This window comes from Sus scrofa, chromosome 1, assembly GCF_000003025.6.
Source record: "Sus scrofa isolate TJ Tabasco breed Duroc chromosome 1, Sscrofa11.1, whole genome shotgun sequence".
Taxonomy (NCBI): domain Eukaryota; kingdom Metazoa; phylum Chordata; class Mammalia; order Artiodactyla; family Suidae; genus Sus; species Sus scrofa.
Genome location: NC_010443.5, coordinates 142,358,016 through 142,371,867, shown reverse-complemented (window position 1 = coordinate 142,371,867; position 13,852 = coordinate 142,358,016).

Sequence of the window (13,852 nt, the reverse complement as noted above, 5' to 3'; positions counted from 1 at the left end):
CACTGAGCAAGGCCAGAGATTGAACCCACATCCTCATAGATACTAGTTGGGTTCATTTCCACTGAGCCACAGTGGGAACTCCAGGTTTTTTGCATTTTATATTTAAGTCAGTGATTCACTTTTAGATAATTTTTTGACCATGTCAGACAGACATGTGGAAATTCCTGGGCCAGGAATAGAACCTGAGCCACAGCAGTGACAATGCTGGATCCTTAACCCACTGAGCCACATGGGAACTCTTGATTATTTTTTTAATAAGGTGTGAGAATTAGGACAAGATTCATTGTTTTGTCTGTGAATGTTCACTTGCTCTAGACTATTTATTGAAAAGACATTCTCCACTGAAATGCTTTTACTCCATTTTCAAAAATAAAAGGGCCATACTGTGAGGAAAAATGTTTCTAACTTCTATATGCTATTCCATCAATCAATATGTCTATTCCTCTGCCATAATGATCACTCTTGTTTATTGAGATGCAATTCATGTGATAAAATAAACCACTTTAAAGTGCACAATTAAGTGGTTTTGGTGTATAGTGGAAGGGTGTTTAGAGGTGTCAACCCTCCTTTCAGTCAAAAATCTGCCTACAATTTTATAGTTAGCCCTCCAAAGTCATGTTTACACATATGTGGATTCAACCAATTGGGAATTGTGTGCTGAATAGACCATTGAAAAATCTGCTTTTAAGTGGACCTGCATATTTCAAATCCATGTTATTCAAAGGTCACCTTGATTCACAGTTTTGCAACCAACACAAATATCCAATTCTAGCACATTCTCATTACCCCCCCCAAAAAAACTACATAGCAATCACTGCTCATTCCCTCCTCCACTAAGAACTTGGCAACAAATGATATACTTTTTATCTCTAGGAATTTGTCTATTCTGGTCATTTCACAAACTGAGTCATATACTTTGTTGCCTTTGTGTATTTTTATGTCTTTCTTTTTTCATTTAGCACAATGTTTTCAAGATTCATTCATATCGTGGCATGTAATTGTACTTAATTCTCCTTTTTTTTTATTTCCTGCTGTAAGATATTCGGTGTATGGGCATAATTTACCATATAACAAAATCCTGAGTTGGTGTAAATTTGTGTTGTTTCCACCTTTTGATTATTGTAAAAAGGGGAGCTATGGACACTGGTGTACAAGTGTTGGTTTCCGTAACTGTCTTAAATTCTTTTGGGAGTACATCCAGTAGTGGAATTGATAGTTTATATGATAACTTTAGGGTTGACATGTTTGGGTGCTATCAGATTGCTTTCCAAAGTGGTGACATCATCTTACATTCCCATCAGCAGTTTGCAAGGGTTTATGAGGATTTCAAATTAAACATGTTGTGAACCCTGGTTATTGCCTCTCTTTTTTACTGTAACAATTCTAATGAGTGTAAAGTGATATTTTCATTGTGGTTTTGATGTATATTTACATGATGACTGATGATGTTGAGCATATTTTCATGTACTTGTTGGCCTTCTCTACATTTTCCTTGAAAAATGTCTACTCAAATCCTTTGACCATTTTAAGCTAGATAATCTGCCTTTCTATCTCTGAGTTGTAAAATTCATTTGTGTTTTGCTTAATAGACATTTAATATATTATTTGCAACTATTTATTCCAATTATTTGGGTTATTTTACTTTTTTGATAGAGTACTTTAAATCACAGAAGTTTTTAATTTTGATGAGTTTATTTGCTGCATATTCTTTTATGCTTATTCATATCTATGATCTATGAGCCCATATGACCAAGTCTAATTATTTTTTCTTTTTTGGCCGCCGTGAAGCATATGGAGTTCCCTGGCCAGGAATCAAATCTGAGCCTCAGTTGTGACCTACACTGCAGATGCATCAATGCTGGATCCTTTAATCCACTCTGCTGACTTGGGGATCAAACCTGGCCCTGGAGCTGCAGAGATTCCACAGATCCTGTTGCACCACAGTGAAACTCTATTACCTAGCCTAATTTAAGGTCAACAAAATGTATAGCTATATTTTCTTTTTTTTTAAGTTTACATAATGGGTTTTTAATTTTTTTCTATTATAGCTGGTTTACTGTGTTCTGTCAATTTTCTACTGTACAGCATGGTGACCCAGTTATACATATATATATATACATTCTTTTTTCTCACATTATCATGCTCCTTCATAAGTGACCAGATATAGCTCCAGTGCTACACAGCAGGATCTCATTGCTAATCCATTACAAAGGCAATAGTCTACATCTATTAACCCCAAGCACCCCATCCATCCCACTCCCTCCCCCTCCCCCTTGGAAACCATAGTCTATTGTCCAAGTCCATGATTTTCTTTTCTGTGGAAAGGTTCATTGTGCTGTATATTACATTCCAGATGTAAGTGATGTCACATGGTATTTGTCTTTGTCTTTCTGACCTACTTTACTCAGTATGAGAGCCTGGTCTGTTCAGGCCCCAATATTTCCCAGAAAGACTAGTCTTCAGGATTGGCCCTTGATCTGATCTTGAGAGATGATCTCTCTAAGCCTTTGAAATATTCTGCCTGGTAAAGGTTTTTTTGTATGGAGATCTTGGACCCCATACTACCAGTTTGATCAGATATTTTATGCTAATAATGTGAATTATGGTGAATAACTTCTTTTTCCTTGAGGAGCTGGAGTTTGAATAGCTGTAGTCAGTCAATCATGCAGGTGCTACGACCCTCAATAAAAATCCTGGACACAAAGATTCAGATGAACTTCTCTGGTTAAAAACACTTCACATGTGTTATCACACATTGCTGCTGGTTTCATTAGGCACATCCATGTGATTCCACTGGAGTGGGGGCAATTGAATGTTTGAACCTGATTTTTTCTTGGAATTTGCCCACGCACCTTTTCCTTTTTCTGACGTTAATGTTTCTTTTCACTGTGATAAATTATACTGTGAATACAGCAGTTTTCTGAGTCCTGTGATCCTTCTAGTGAATCACTGTGCCTAAGGGTTGTCGTGGGAACTCAGTTCTTAAGTTGATGCTAGTCATTCACACAAATGACTCTTGACTCACTGAAACATGGTGAAAGCATTATTTGGGAAAGAATGGACAACAGAGCAAGAGATGTCAAACTTAGATGCATTGTTTGCTACTAAGTAACCATGGCTACCATGGTAAGAGATAGCAGTTGCACTGTGATCAGTTACTGAAAGTAAATATTATCAATGTGATTTATAAATGATAGATCCAACTCCTTAAGAGTTTGCCCATTGGATAGCTAAGGAATTGCAAAGGAATGAGAAAAAAGCTAAATATATAATTCCTTTTTTCTGTAATAGCTAAAACTAAGTAGAGGCAATTGTTGAAAAAGGATCTGAATCTGTACTAAACTAGAATTTTGGCTAGTCCTAGTTATAGCTATTAGCCGCAGGTTACCAACAAAGTGAAAATTATTGTAGAACAACAGATAACACTTTTATGATCCCTCATTCCCAACAAGGTAATCCAGGTGACAGTGGGGGTGCAAAACTAAGAAGCTACCAAAATGAAGAGTGGCAGTGTGAACCTCTTATCTCATTTGGGAATTGATATAATCAGTTTCCTGAAGAGCAGTTATTAAAATGAATAGATAACTAAATGGACAGTGTAGCTCAGGAGTCGTGTCCTTGATTTTTAGTTGTTGCATTATGGAGGAACATTTTGGGGTTGATGCAGAACCTGCAGATGAATATTGAACAATCACAGATGGCCATTCCTAATGCAAATGCACAACAGGCTAATACCGAGGGGACAGCAAGTTGGGTAGATAATAAAATGTTTGTTTACCATGAGATGGAGAATTTTCTTTCTCTCCTTTAACTACCAAGTATACCTTCCCAGAAGAAGTGGCTGATAGGATATATATTCAAGCCACAATGGGTTGGCTTTATGATAATGGGAATGTTTATTCATTTAATAAGCCCCTTACTCAGGTTATTGTAGATGTCATAAGCAAGGAGGCTTCTTTCACATGGGCACCACATGTAAACTGATGAAAAAAATCAAGCAATAGTCTGAGATGCTGTATCAAATTGGTTGCCTCAGGTTCCTCTATTGAGTCTTAAAAATGCTAAGAAAATCAGAGTTATCCACAAGAGAGTGGAGGAAGACAAAAGCAATAGTCAGGGGACTTATTCCAGCAGGGTAGAAGACTTTAAAAGGTTGTTAAGAAATGGAATGAATAAAGCAGATACCAATGAAGTTAATCTAAAAGTCCATCTGCAGTATTATCAAGGTTAAGTGGACAAGAAGTTGCTGTACTGGACCCAATATTGAAGGGCCCTAGACAATACATTCTGCTACTCAACTTTGAAGGAATTTTTAAAGCTGGAAGGCACTGAAAAAATTAGAAACCTGACTTCAAATATCCAGGGATGCTGGTCCAGCAAATTAATCAGAATGAAGATTAACAAAAAATTGAATGTCTCTCGACCCAATCCTTAGCTTGAAATCCAAAGCCATGTACATAGTGTTGATAAAATGACTGGAAGGCAGAGAAGAAAACTTTGCAGACTCCTTGATATTGGAGCCCAAGATGTTGTGATTACAAAATCAGTTGATGAAGTGCTGTAAGAGGGGATAAATTAGATTGGGAAGATGTGGGGAAGGCAACAGTTGATGGGATTAAGATAAATGTTTAAAAGGAAACTGGAAGTTTGTGAAATACTTTTGCCTTTTTTTACCTAAATATATTATTAGAATTAATATTATGTCTGATGGGGAAAACTATTTCATTTTGTAACACTATAATGCAGTTGGGTCTAGTATTGTAATACCATATATTTCATTGTGGTTTTAATTTGCATTTCTCTATTATCAGTGATGCTGGGCAGTTTTATGAACCAGTTGGCCATTTGAATATCTGCCTTGGAAGATATTCATATCCTTGCCATTTTAATTAGATCATTTGTGTTTTTTAAAGTATTAAGTTGAGTGAATATCATATTTTGGGTATTAATACTTTATCAGATAGATGGTTTGCAAATTTTTTCTCTCACTCTGTGTCTTACATTTTCAGCCGTAGTCTTAGGTCTTTCATTCTTTTCATTTTTCTTTTAATCTCCGTTCCTGTGTTTGAATAGTTTTTATTGTAATGCATTTAATTTCTCTTGTATTTTTTCTGTAATAATCTGTGGATGTTCCAGGGAAACTTTTACTTCATTTATTGCACTTTTCAGCTCTACAAGTTCTATTTTTTATTTTCACATCTTCTATTTTGTTCTTCTTATGTTCAAATTTCCTTGAGATCCTTGCACATACATACAAAATGTGTTTTAATTTGTTATTTGCTAATTCTAACACCCCTGTCATTTCTGAGTCTGTTTATTTTAATTGATGTTTATCCTGCTTAAGGTCTCATATTTCTGCTTCCTTTCCTATCTGGAGTTTCTTTGGATATTGTACATTGTGGCTTTTACATTGTAGATTTTTTTTCATCTTGTTTTGAAGAGGGTTGAAGTCATTTGGGTAGGAAATTGAAATATGTATGAATCAGTATTATTCTTGTGAGACTCATTTAAGCTTTTTATTCTATGGGTAAAATAAATAAAAAGCATAACTTTTATTTTATGGATTTTTTTTGGTCTTTTTAGGGCCTCACCTGTGGCATATGGAGGTTCCCAAGCTAGGGGTCTAATTGGAGTTGTTGCCGCCAGCCTACACCCCAGCCACAGCAACGTGGGATCTGAGCCACGTCTGCAACCTACACCACAGCTCACAGCAATGCCGGATCCTTAACCCACTGACTGAGGTCAGGGATCGAACCCACAACCTCATGGTTCCTAGTTGGATTCGTTTCCACTGCACCACAAAGGGAACTTCCTGGATTTTTTTTTAGCTATATAATTAAGATATGTCTCTCTTAATGTTTTTTATTTAATGTCCCAAATGCTCAACAGACTCTTTACTCTGCCTGGTCCTAACTCAAATGTATCTCAGACCTCTAACTCTAGGAATTGATAAGGATACAGCTCTCCATCATGTATTAGTACTTTCTTATTGGGTCTCACTCTGTACAAATGTACCTTACATATAGAAACAGTGATTTCTGTGTCTGTGTCTTTGGATGGCCCACTCCTCTATGGTTCTATTCTCCATACCTTCCAGACATCTCTGCCTTCCTAAAATTTCATCTCCCTTTCCTCTGAGCATGCCCTCCAGGGGCTACTGTTCTGAATATGTCTCCAAGCAAAAAGCCTCAGTGAGAATGGGCCTCATGTGTATGGTTTCCTGTGTGCAATTCTATGCTGTCTGTTTTTCAATGTCTGAGAACCATTGTTTTGTATGGTTTGATCAGTTTCCTAGCTTTAACAGTGGGAAGAATTGTTCAGAATCACTTAGTATATCTTAGACCCCAAAGAAGTCTGTGATTATAGTTTATAAATAAAATAAAAAAAAACATAAACATCACTTAATCATTGGGAAAATGTAAATCAAGACTGCAATGAGATACAACTTGACACCAGTGAGAATGTCTATTATCAAAAAAGAACAGGAAACAACTGTTGGTAAGGATGTAGAGAAGTGGAAGCCTTGTGAATAATTTCTGGGAACATAAAATGAATGTTATAGCCACTGTGGTAATTCCTCAACAAATTAAAAATAGAATTACCATATAATCCAGCCATTCCACTGTTGGCAAATAACCAAAAGAAGAACTATAAAGAAGAATACTGAACATATATTTGTATACCTATTTTCATAGCAGCATTATTCACAATAGCTAAAATGTGGAAGTAGCCCATATGTGCATTGATGGATGGATGGTAAGCAAAATGTGGTATATAGTGGAATATTATTCAGCTTATATTATAGTGGAATATTATTATATTATAGTGGAATATTATTCAGCTTTAAAAAAAAAAAAGAATGGAATTCTGATATATGCTACAACACAAGTGAACCCTAAGGACTTTATGACTGGCTAAGTGAAATAAGGCAGTTTCAAAATAACAAATACTGGAGTTCCCAGTGTGGCTCATTGGGTTAAGGACCTGACATTGTCTCTGTGAGGATGAAGGTTTGATCCCTGGCCTCACTCAGTGAATAAAGGATTGGGCATTTCTACAAGGGGTGGTGTAGGTCACAGATGTGGCTGGGATCCAGGGTTGCTACGGCTGTAGTATAGGCCAGCAACTGTAGCTCTGATTAAACCCCTAGCCCAGGAACTTCCACATGCTGTAAGTGAGGCCAAAAAAAAAAAAAAAAAAAAAGACAACGATGACAACAACACACGCACCCCTGCAAAGCAAACAACACCTCAGAATAACAAATACTGATATCACTTATATGAGGTACTTAAAATAGTCAAACTCATAGAGACACACACACAGGGGAATGCTGCCTGCCAGTAGCTGGAAGTATGAAACAGTGGTAAGTTGGTAGTGGGTACAGTTTCATTTTCACAAGATGGTTGTGCAACAGTGCAAATGTACTTAATGCCACTGAACTCTAAACTTAAAATAGTAATGATAGTAAATGTTATATATATTTTACCATGAATAAAAATGATCTATGTGGACTAAAGAAATTGAAGCCAGGAATTCTCTTGTGGTGCAGTGGGTTAAGGATCTGGCATTTTTGCTGCAGTGGCTTGGGTCGCTGCTGTGGTACGGGTTTGAATCCTGGCCAGGGAGTTTACAAATGCTATGGGTGTGACCAAAACCAAAAAACAAAAACAAACCACAATTGAATGTTTTTCTTCAGACATGTCTGGTTCTCAGGAGTAGGATGGAGATCAAACAAGGAGGAGAAATGAAAGGGTAAATGGATGTATTGGGCTTAGTAGGGTAGGGGAGGTAAGGCTGGGAAGAAGACAAAATGCAGGAAAACATTAAAGATCAAGGAATTGGAGTTTCATGGAGATAAAAGGACTGATGACATGGGTTTTCCAGGGACTGTGAATTGAAAGTGGAGGCTAGATATTGGAATACTGGAATTTGAGATTTTGGAGATATACAGTTATTGATTGAGAACCAAACATAAGCATGACTTCACCTTAAGAACCCCATTCTGCCTAATGGTTTGTCTGTCCACAGGCAATTGTGTGGTATTAAGTTTTTGGTGGGCTTTGGAGACCCTGAAAGAAAAGCAGTGGGCCAGTTGTTGCCTCTGCGTGATAAAGCTGGATTCCTGGAGTTGCCACGTGCCTTCCTCTGCCTTCCCTGCACTTGTCTCCTTCAGGTTGTTTTCATGAGTTTGGGGTTGCATCAGCAAAGACAGCTGATGGATCTTTCCCTCCTATGCCTGCCTGCTGTTCCCTTTCTCTGAATGCCCTGTATTTGATGAGCCACTTTTCCCTGTCTTACTGAAGAGATCAGACTAAGCTTTACTCCTAAATAATTACCTCATTCTGACATCTCACTAATCTTCTTACATGTAATTGAAGGTCCTTGGGATTTGACACAGACAACTAAGTTCCCCAATATATGTGTTAAGGGAAAGATTAAGCCCTCATATTCTGTGTGTGGGGTGTGTGTGTGGCTGAGGGTGGGTATGTGTATGTGTTTGACACAGAATGAAAAAGCTGTAGGAGTTTGACAAGGAGTGGGTTAAGTGCTTGACAGAGTAAAAGGCATCATAAAGAATGAAGGAGGAAAACAGGTAGAATTGTCTTACACTCATAAACTCGTGCTTCAGTCTCCTGGCTGCATTCATTATTCCTAGGGTTCAGGGAAAGGATGAAGCACTAAAGGTCAAACATAGGGCCACACACAACGAAACAAAAAATGTTTGAGACAGGGGCTATTTGAAGGAAATCTGGTATAATAGCGCATTTTGTAGAGGCACTTTTTCAGAAGACAAAGTCTCCAGTGTAAGAGAGCTGAGAATAGTCTAAGTGAGAGAAGAGGAAAAAAAGGAGGTCCCCTGCCCTCGGGAGAGCTTCAAAGTGCACCTTGTCTCCTTTGTCTTTTCTTAGCATCCTGCAGAAGTAGGGGTGGGGCACAAAGGGGTGGGGGATGTAGCCTCATTTGTTTAACTCCCTCTCTCATCCACCCCTTTCTCCTTCCCTCTAAGTTTGGGGTTCTGATAGACAAGTTGTGTGGTGCCTGCCTGCAGAGCAGCATGATTCTGAACACATATGATTGACCCACTTGGTTTCTCTGGTTGATAAATTCAGATACTTGTGGATGCTGTGTTCCAAAGTAGATTTTGTTAGAAATGTTAGAAATGTTTTTTTGTAGACATGTTAGAAATCATATAAAACTGGAAATGAAAAGGAGTTTTTAACTGGACAAACTCTGTAGATAATGGCTCAGAGGGATGAAACGGTATCAGAACAAAATGGCTGCAGTTTTGCAAAAATTGCTTCCATTTCAGAAACCTCTACTGTTTCCCATTAGCGTCACTTTACACTCCAGTCCTAGATAAAACAATTGTATTGGGTTCAGAAGACACTTCACATGAATAAACTGCTGCAGAATGCATGAAATTAAGGCACTTCAGAGAATGTGGTGTCCAGGCTGTATTGTAGAGAGGTTGTTCATGAGAGCCAGCTGCTGGCAGGAGTGGGGTACAGTGTGGGGAAATGAACTGGGGGGGGTTGGGGGGTGACCTCTTTTTTGCATCAGGGGTCTCTACCCTGGCTTTGTATTCCAAAGGGTCCTTTTTGTGCTTCTGCTCTTTTCTTTTCACTAGAGAGAAAGACTACAAGGGGGAGGGGTGGGGGGAGGGAGATGCTGGCTGTGCTGTTTCTCCATTCTAACCCTGGTCGCCTATTTTTCTCCCTGAGTTCAAGAACCCTAATCATCTATTATATATTCTGTTAACGGTTCCTATTTAAATTGCTTCCACTTAAGTTGCCTTCATTTACTGATCAGCCACAGTAAGGTCTAAAGGGATCTCTGGTTCCTATGTGGAATGAAAGGTTAAAAAAAAAAAAAAAAACCTGGAGTGCCCTGGCTTCAGACAGAGAATCACTTAAAGCTGGAGCTAGACAATGTGTATTAAGAGTGTGAAAGAAAAGGGAGTCTCAGTGAATACTGAATGAATAAATCATGAAAGCTTCAGGTAACTCCACCAAGATTTCTGAAATATTGACACCACACTCATTTTTCCACATCACCCAAACCCAACCATCTGCTGCTGCTAACATGAAGGGAGGTACTCAGATGTGATATCCCCTATATTTGACAAGACTCTAAGCAATGTTTGAAGCAGGGGGATTCTCAGGGAAGCTGGTGTGTGGGTCTGTGTCTGGGAGAGCTTTGTTCTTGAGAACAAATATGTGGACAGACAGCTGGGAGGGAGCGGGTGTCGGAGGGAGGGGCAAGTGGTGAGCCCTCCCGTTGAGAGGAGGGGGCTTCCAGCCTTGCACTCTTCTTTGATGCCTGGCAAGTTCTTCATTGTGCTTGTGTCTCCTTTAGGGTCACAGCAGAAGCAAGAGTGGCAATTGTAGGGAGGTACAGAGGGCTAATTCTCCGCCTACCTTTCTACCCCACCATTCCTTCCTTTGGGCTGATAGCCATTCATCAGCCGTCTTCTATTCTATTACTATGAAGATAGCCTTCAGTGGCTACAAATAAATTGCTTTTCTGCCCATTTTCTCCCCATCCAAATGCAACTGTGAGTGTGGACATTTGGGATGGAATATTGGGGTCTTCGATTCAGGTGTGGATGGATGGAAAAGTCCTGATCATCTATGATTTAAGATGTGGAATTAAAAGGCAGATGGAATTCGACAAGAGGTGAGTTAAGAACTTCATAGAGCCAAGGGTGGCTCCAAAAACAACTCAAAAAAAAAAAGAAGAAGAAAAACACCCTATAGTTTTATAACTCCCTAATATCAGAAATGTAAATTGTGCTCGATGAAAGCCTTTCCCTCAATTTATCTCTCTGATGCCCAGAAGCATGCTTAGCTCAGGACTGGTAAAGAACGCTGAAGTTATTCTACATGATTATCCAAGGAGAGGCCACCGTAGTTGTAGTTTGGATCAACCGCAATGTCTTATCTGTGCAGGTTTTTCTTTTCTGTCCTTTTGATAACAGTACCGATTAGTCTGCTAGAAGGGACAATTTTTTTTTTCACAACCTTTGCTAGCTTCTTCACTGTAGTAGAGCTTGGATGTTTGAAACTGAGGTTTTTGAATGACAGCTGATTTCAGACCCATCAATAAAAGTCTGTATTTCTGAGAACAAAGATCCTCAGGAACCACTTGTGTTTGCAGCAGCAGAGGGGGAGGGTAGGGGGACTCTGTGTCTTGGTGAAGGGAGGGGGTCTTCTGGGGGTTTGCGCAATCCTCTCCCTGCACTGAAGGGTGTTGTCTGCTCCTGCACCACAGCCCAGGGCTCTTGGCGGGGGTGGTTTGTGCGCAAGAGGGGAGGAGGATGTGCGTTTGTCATTACCTCCCTAGTCTCCCTCCTTCTCCTCCCTCTGTTTAGTGGCGTCGTGATGATTAATAAACCATTTCTCACTTATCTCTGCAGATGTAAACACTTCACCAGAATTGCGCAGCTCTTGCATGCGCTGTCCGATTCACGTAATCAGCGTGCTGGGGCTTAGAATTAGCTATGAGTGTCTCATATTTAGACGTAAAGTAAGTTTAAAATATCCTGATCATCTGGAATTATGATATGGAATAAGGACAACTGACATTTAACAAAAATGTAATTAAAGGCTTGAGGGGGTGAGGAGAAATCTGAGTACTACTTCCTGTTGACCCACTCCTCAGTTTAACCCTCTTATGCACAGTGGCTCTGTTAGTATACAGAGATCTGAATGTTTACATTGAGCCTCTTTAAGAAGAATCTGTGCAAGTTTTTATTTGAGAGGTAAAGGCAGTGGCAGCTCAGTGGAGGGTCTGGGGTGGAGAGGGGTTTGAGCACATCCACACAAATTGTTTGGGGAGTACTCTTCCTCAAATCAAGAATGAATGTGGGGACAGGATGTTTCCCACACTTACCACTTTGCCTATGAATGTAAAGTTTGGGGAGGGTTGTGTTACATATGCTATGGGTTTTGATAAATACAAAATATCTCATATCCACTATTACAGAGTTTTGCAGAATAGTTTCACTGCACTAAAAATATCCCCTCTAGGGGAGTTCTCATTTTGCTTTAGGGGGTCAAGAACCTAACTAGTATCCATGAGGATGCAGGCCTCACTCAGTGGTTTAAAGGATTCAGCATTGTGGTAAGCTGCAGGTGCAGGTTGCAGATACAGATCAGATCAGGTGCAGCCATAAAAAAAAATGCCCTCTGCTTCACCTATTCAGTCCTCCACTTTCCTGAACCCTGGCACCAATGATCTATTTACCATCTCTATAATTTTGCCTTTTCAGATTGTTATATAAATGAAATTATTCTGTAGTTAGCCTTTTCATTCTTGCTTCTTTCACTTGGCAATATGCATTTAAGTTTTCTCCATGTTTTTGCAGAGCTTGATGGATAATTTCTTTTTACTGCTAAATAGTAATCCATTATATGGGTGTACCATAATTTATCTATTAACCCAGGGGTGTCTTAATTGCTTCTGATTGTTGCTGATTACAAGAAAAAGTTATGTAAACATCATGTGAAGAATTTGTGTAAATGTGAGTTTTCAAATAAATTGAGCAAATACAGAGGTATTGTAATTATACGGTAATACTATGGTTTGCTTTGTGAGATGGATGTCAAATTATCTTCCTCTATGTCTGTGCCATTTTGGTTCTGTGCTTGCAGTGGATGAGAGTTTCTGTTGCTCTGAATCTTCAAGCACAATATTTTTGTCAGTTGTTTGGAATTTCTCCATTCTAACAGATATAACGTTATGTCATTGATGTTTTAATTTGCATTTTCTAATGACAAATGATGCTGAGTATTTTTTTTCACATACTTATCTTCCATCCACATATCTTTGATAAGCTGTCTTTACAATCTCCATCTTTTTAAAAATTAGGTTGTTTTCTTCTTGTTGGATTTTAAGTGATCTTTGCATCGTTTGGATATAAATACTTTATTTGATGTGTGTTTTACATACTTTCTACCAGTATGTGGCTTGACTTGTCTTCCTCTTAACAGTATCATTGACAAAGCAGTTTTTAATTATAAGACATCTAATTTATCAATTTTTATTTCATGAAGCTTGGCTTTGCTGTATTTAAAAGCTCATCATCAAACTGGAGTTCACATTGTGGTTCAGTGAGTTAAGAGCCTGACATATTATCTATGAGGATGTAGCCTCACTCAGTGGGTTAAGGATTTGGCATTGCTACAGGCCACTGCATAGGTTGCAGATGAGGATCAGCTCCATGTGTTGTCATGGCTGTGGCATAGGCCTGCAGCTGCAGCTCCAATTTGACCCCTAGCCTGGGAACTTCCATATGCTGCAGGTGTAACCATAAAAAGAAAAAAAAAAAAGCTCATCACCAAATACATAGATTTTCTTCTACGTATTGTTCTAGAATTTTTAGTTTAGCAATAGGTCTTCATTCATTTTGTATTAATTTTTATGTAAAGTGTAAGACATGTGGCTAGATTCATCTTTAAGCAAATGCATGTTCAATTGTTTCAAAACAATCTATCGAAAGACTATACTTTGTCCATTGATTTTTCTTTCTGCTTTGTCAAAAAGTAGTTGACTGGGAGTTCCCATCGTGGCTCAGTGGTTAACGAATCCAACTAGGAACCATGAGGTTTCCAGTTCATCCCTGGCCTTGCTCAGTGGGTTAAGGATCCAGCATCACTGTGAGCTGTGGTGTAGGTCACAGATGCAGCTTGGATCCTGCATTGCTGTGGCTCTGGCATAGGCCAGCCAGCTACAGCTTCGATTAGACCCCTAGCTTGGGAACCTCCATAAACCTCGGGTATGGCCCTAAAAAGACAAAAAGCCAAAAAAATATTAGTTGACTGAAAGTGTGTGTCTCTTTCTGGATTCTCTA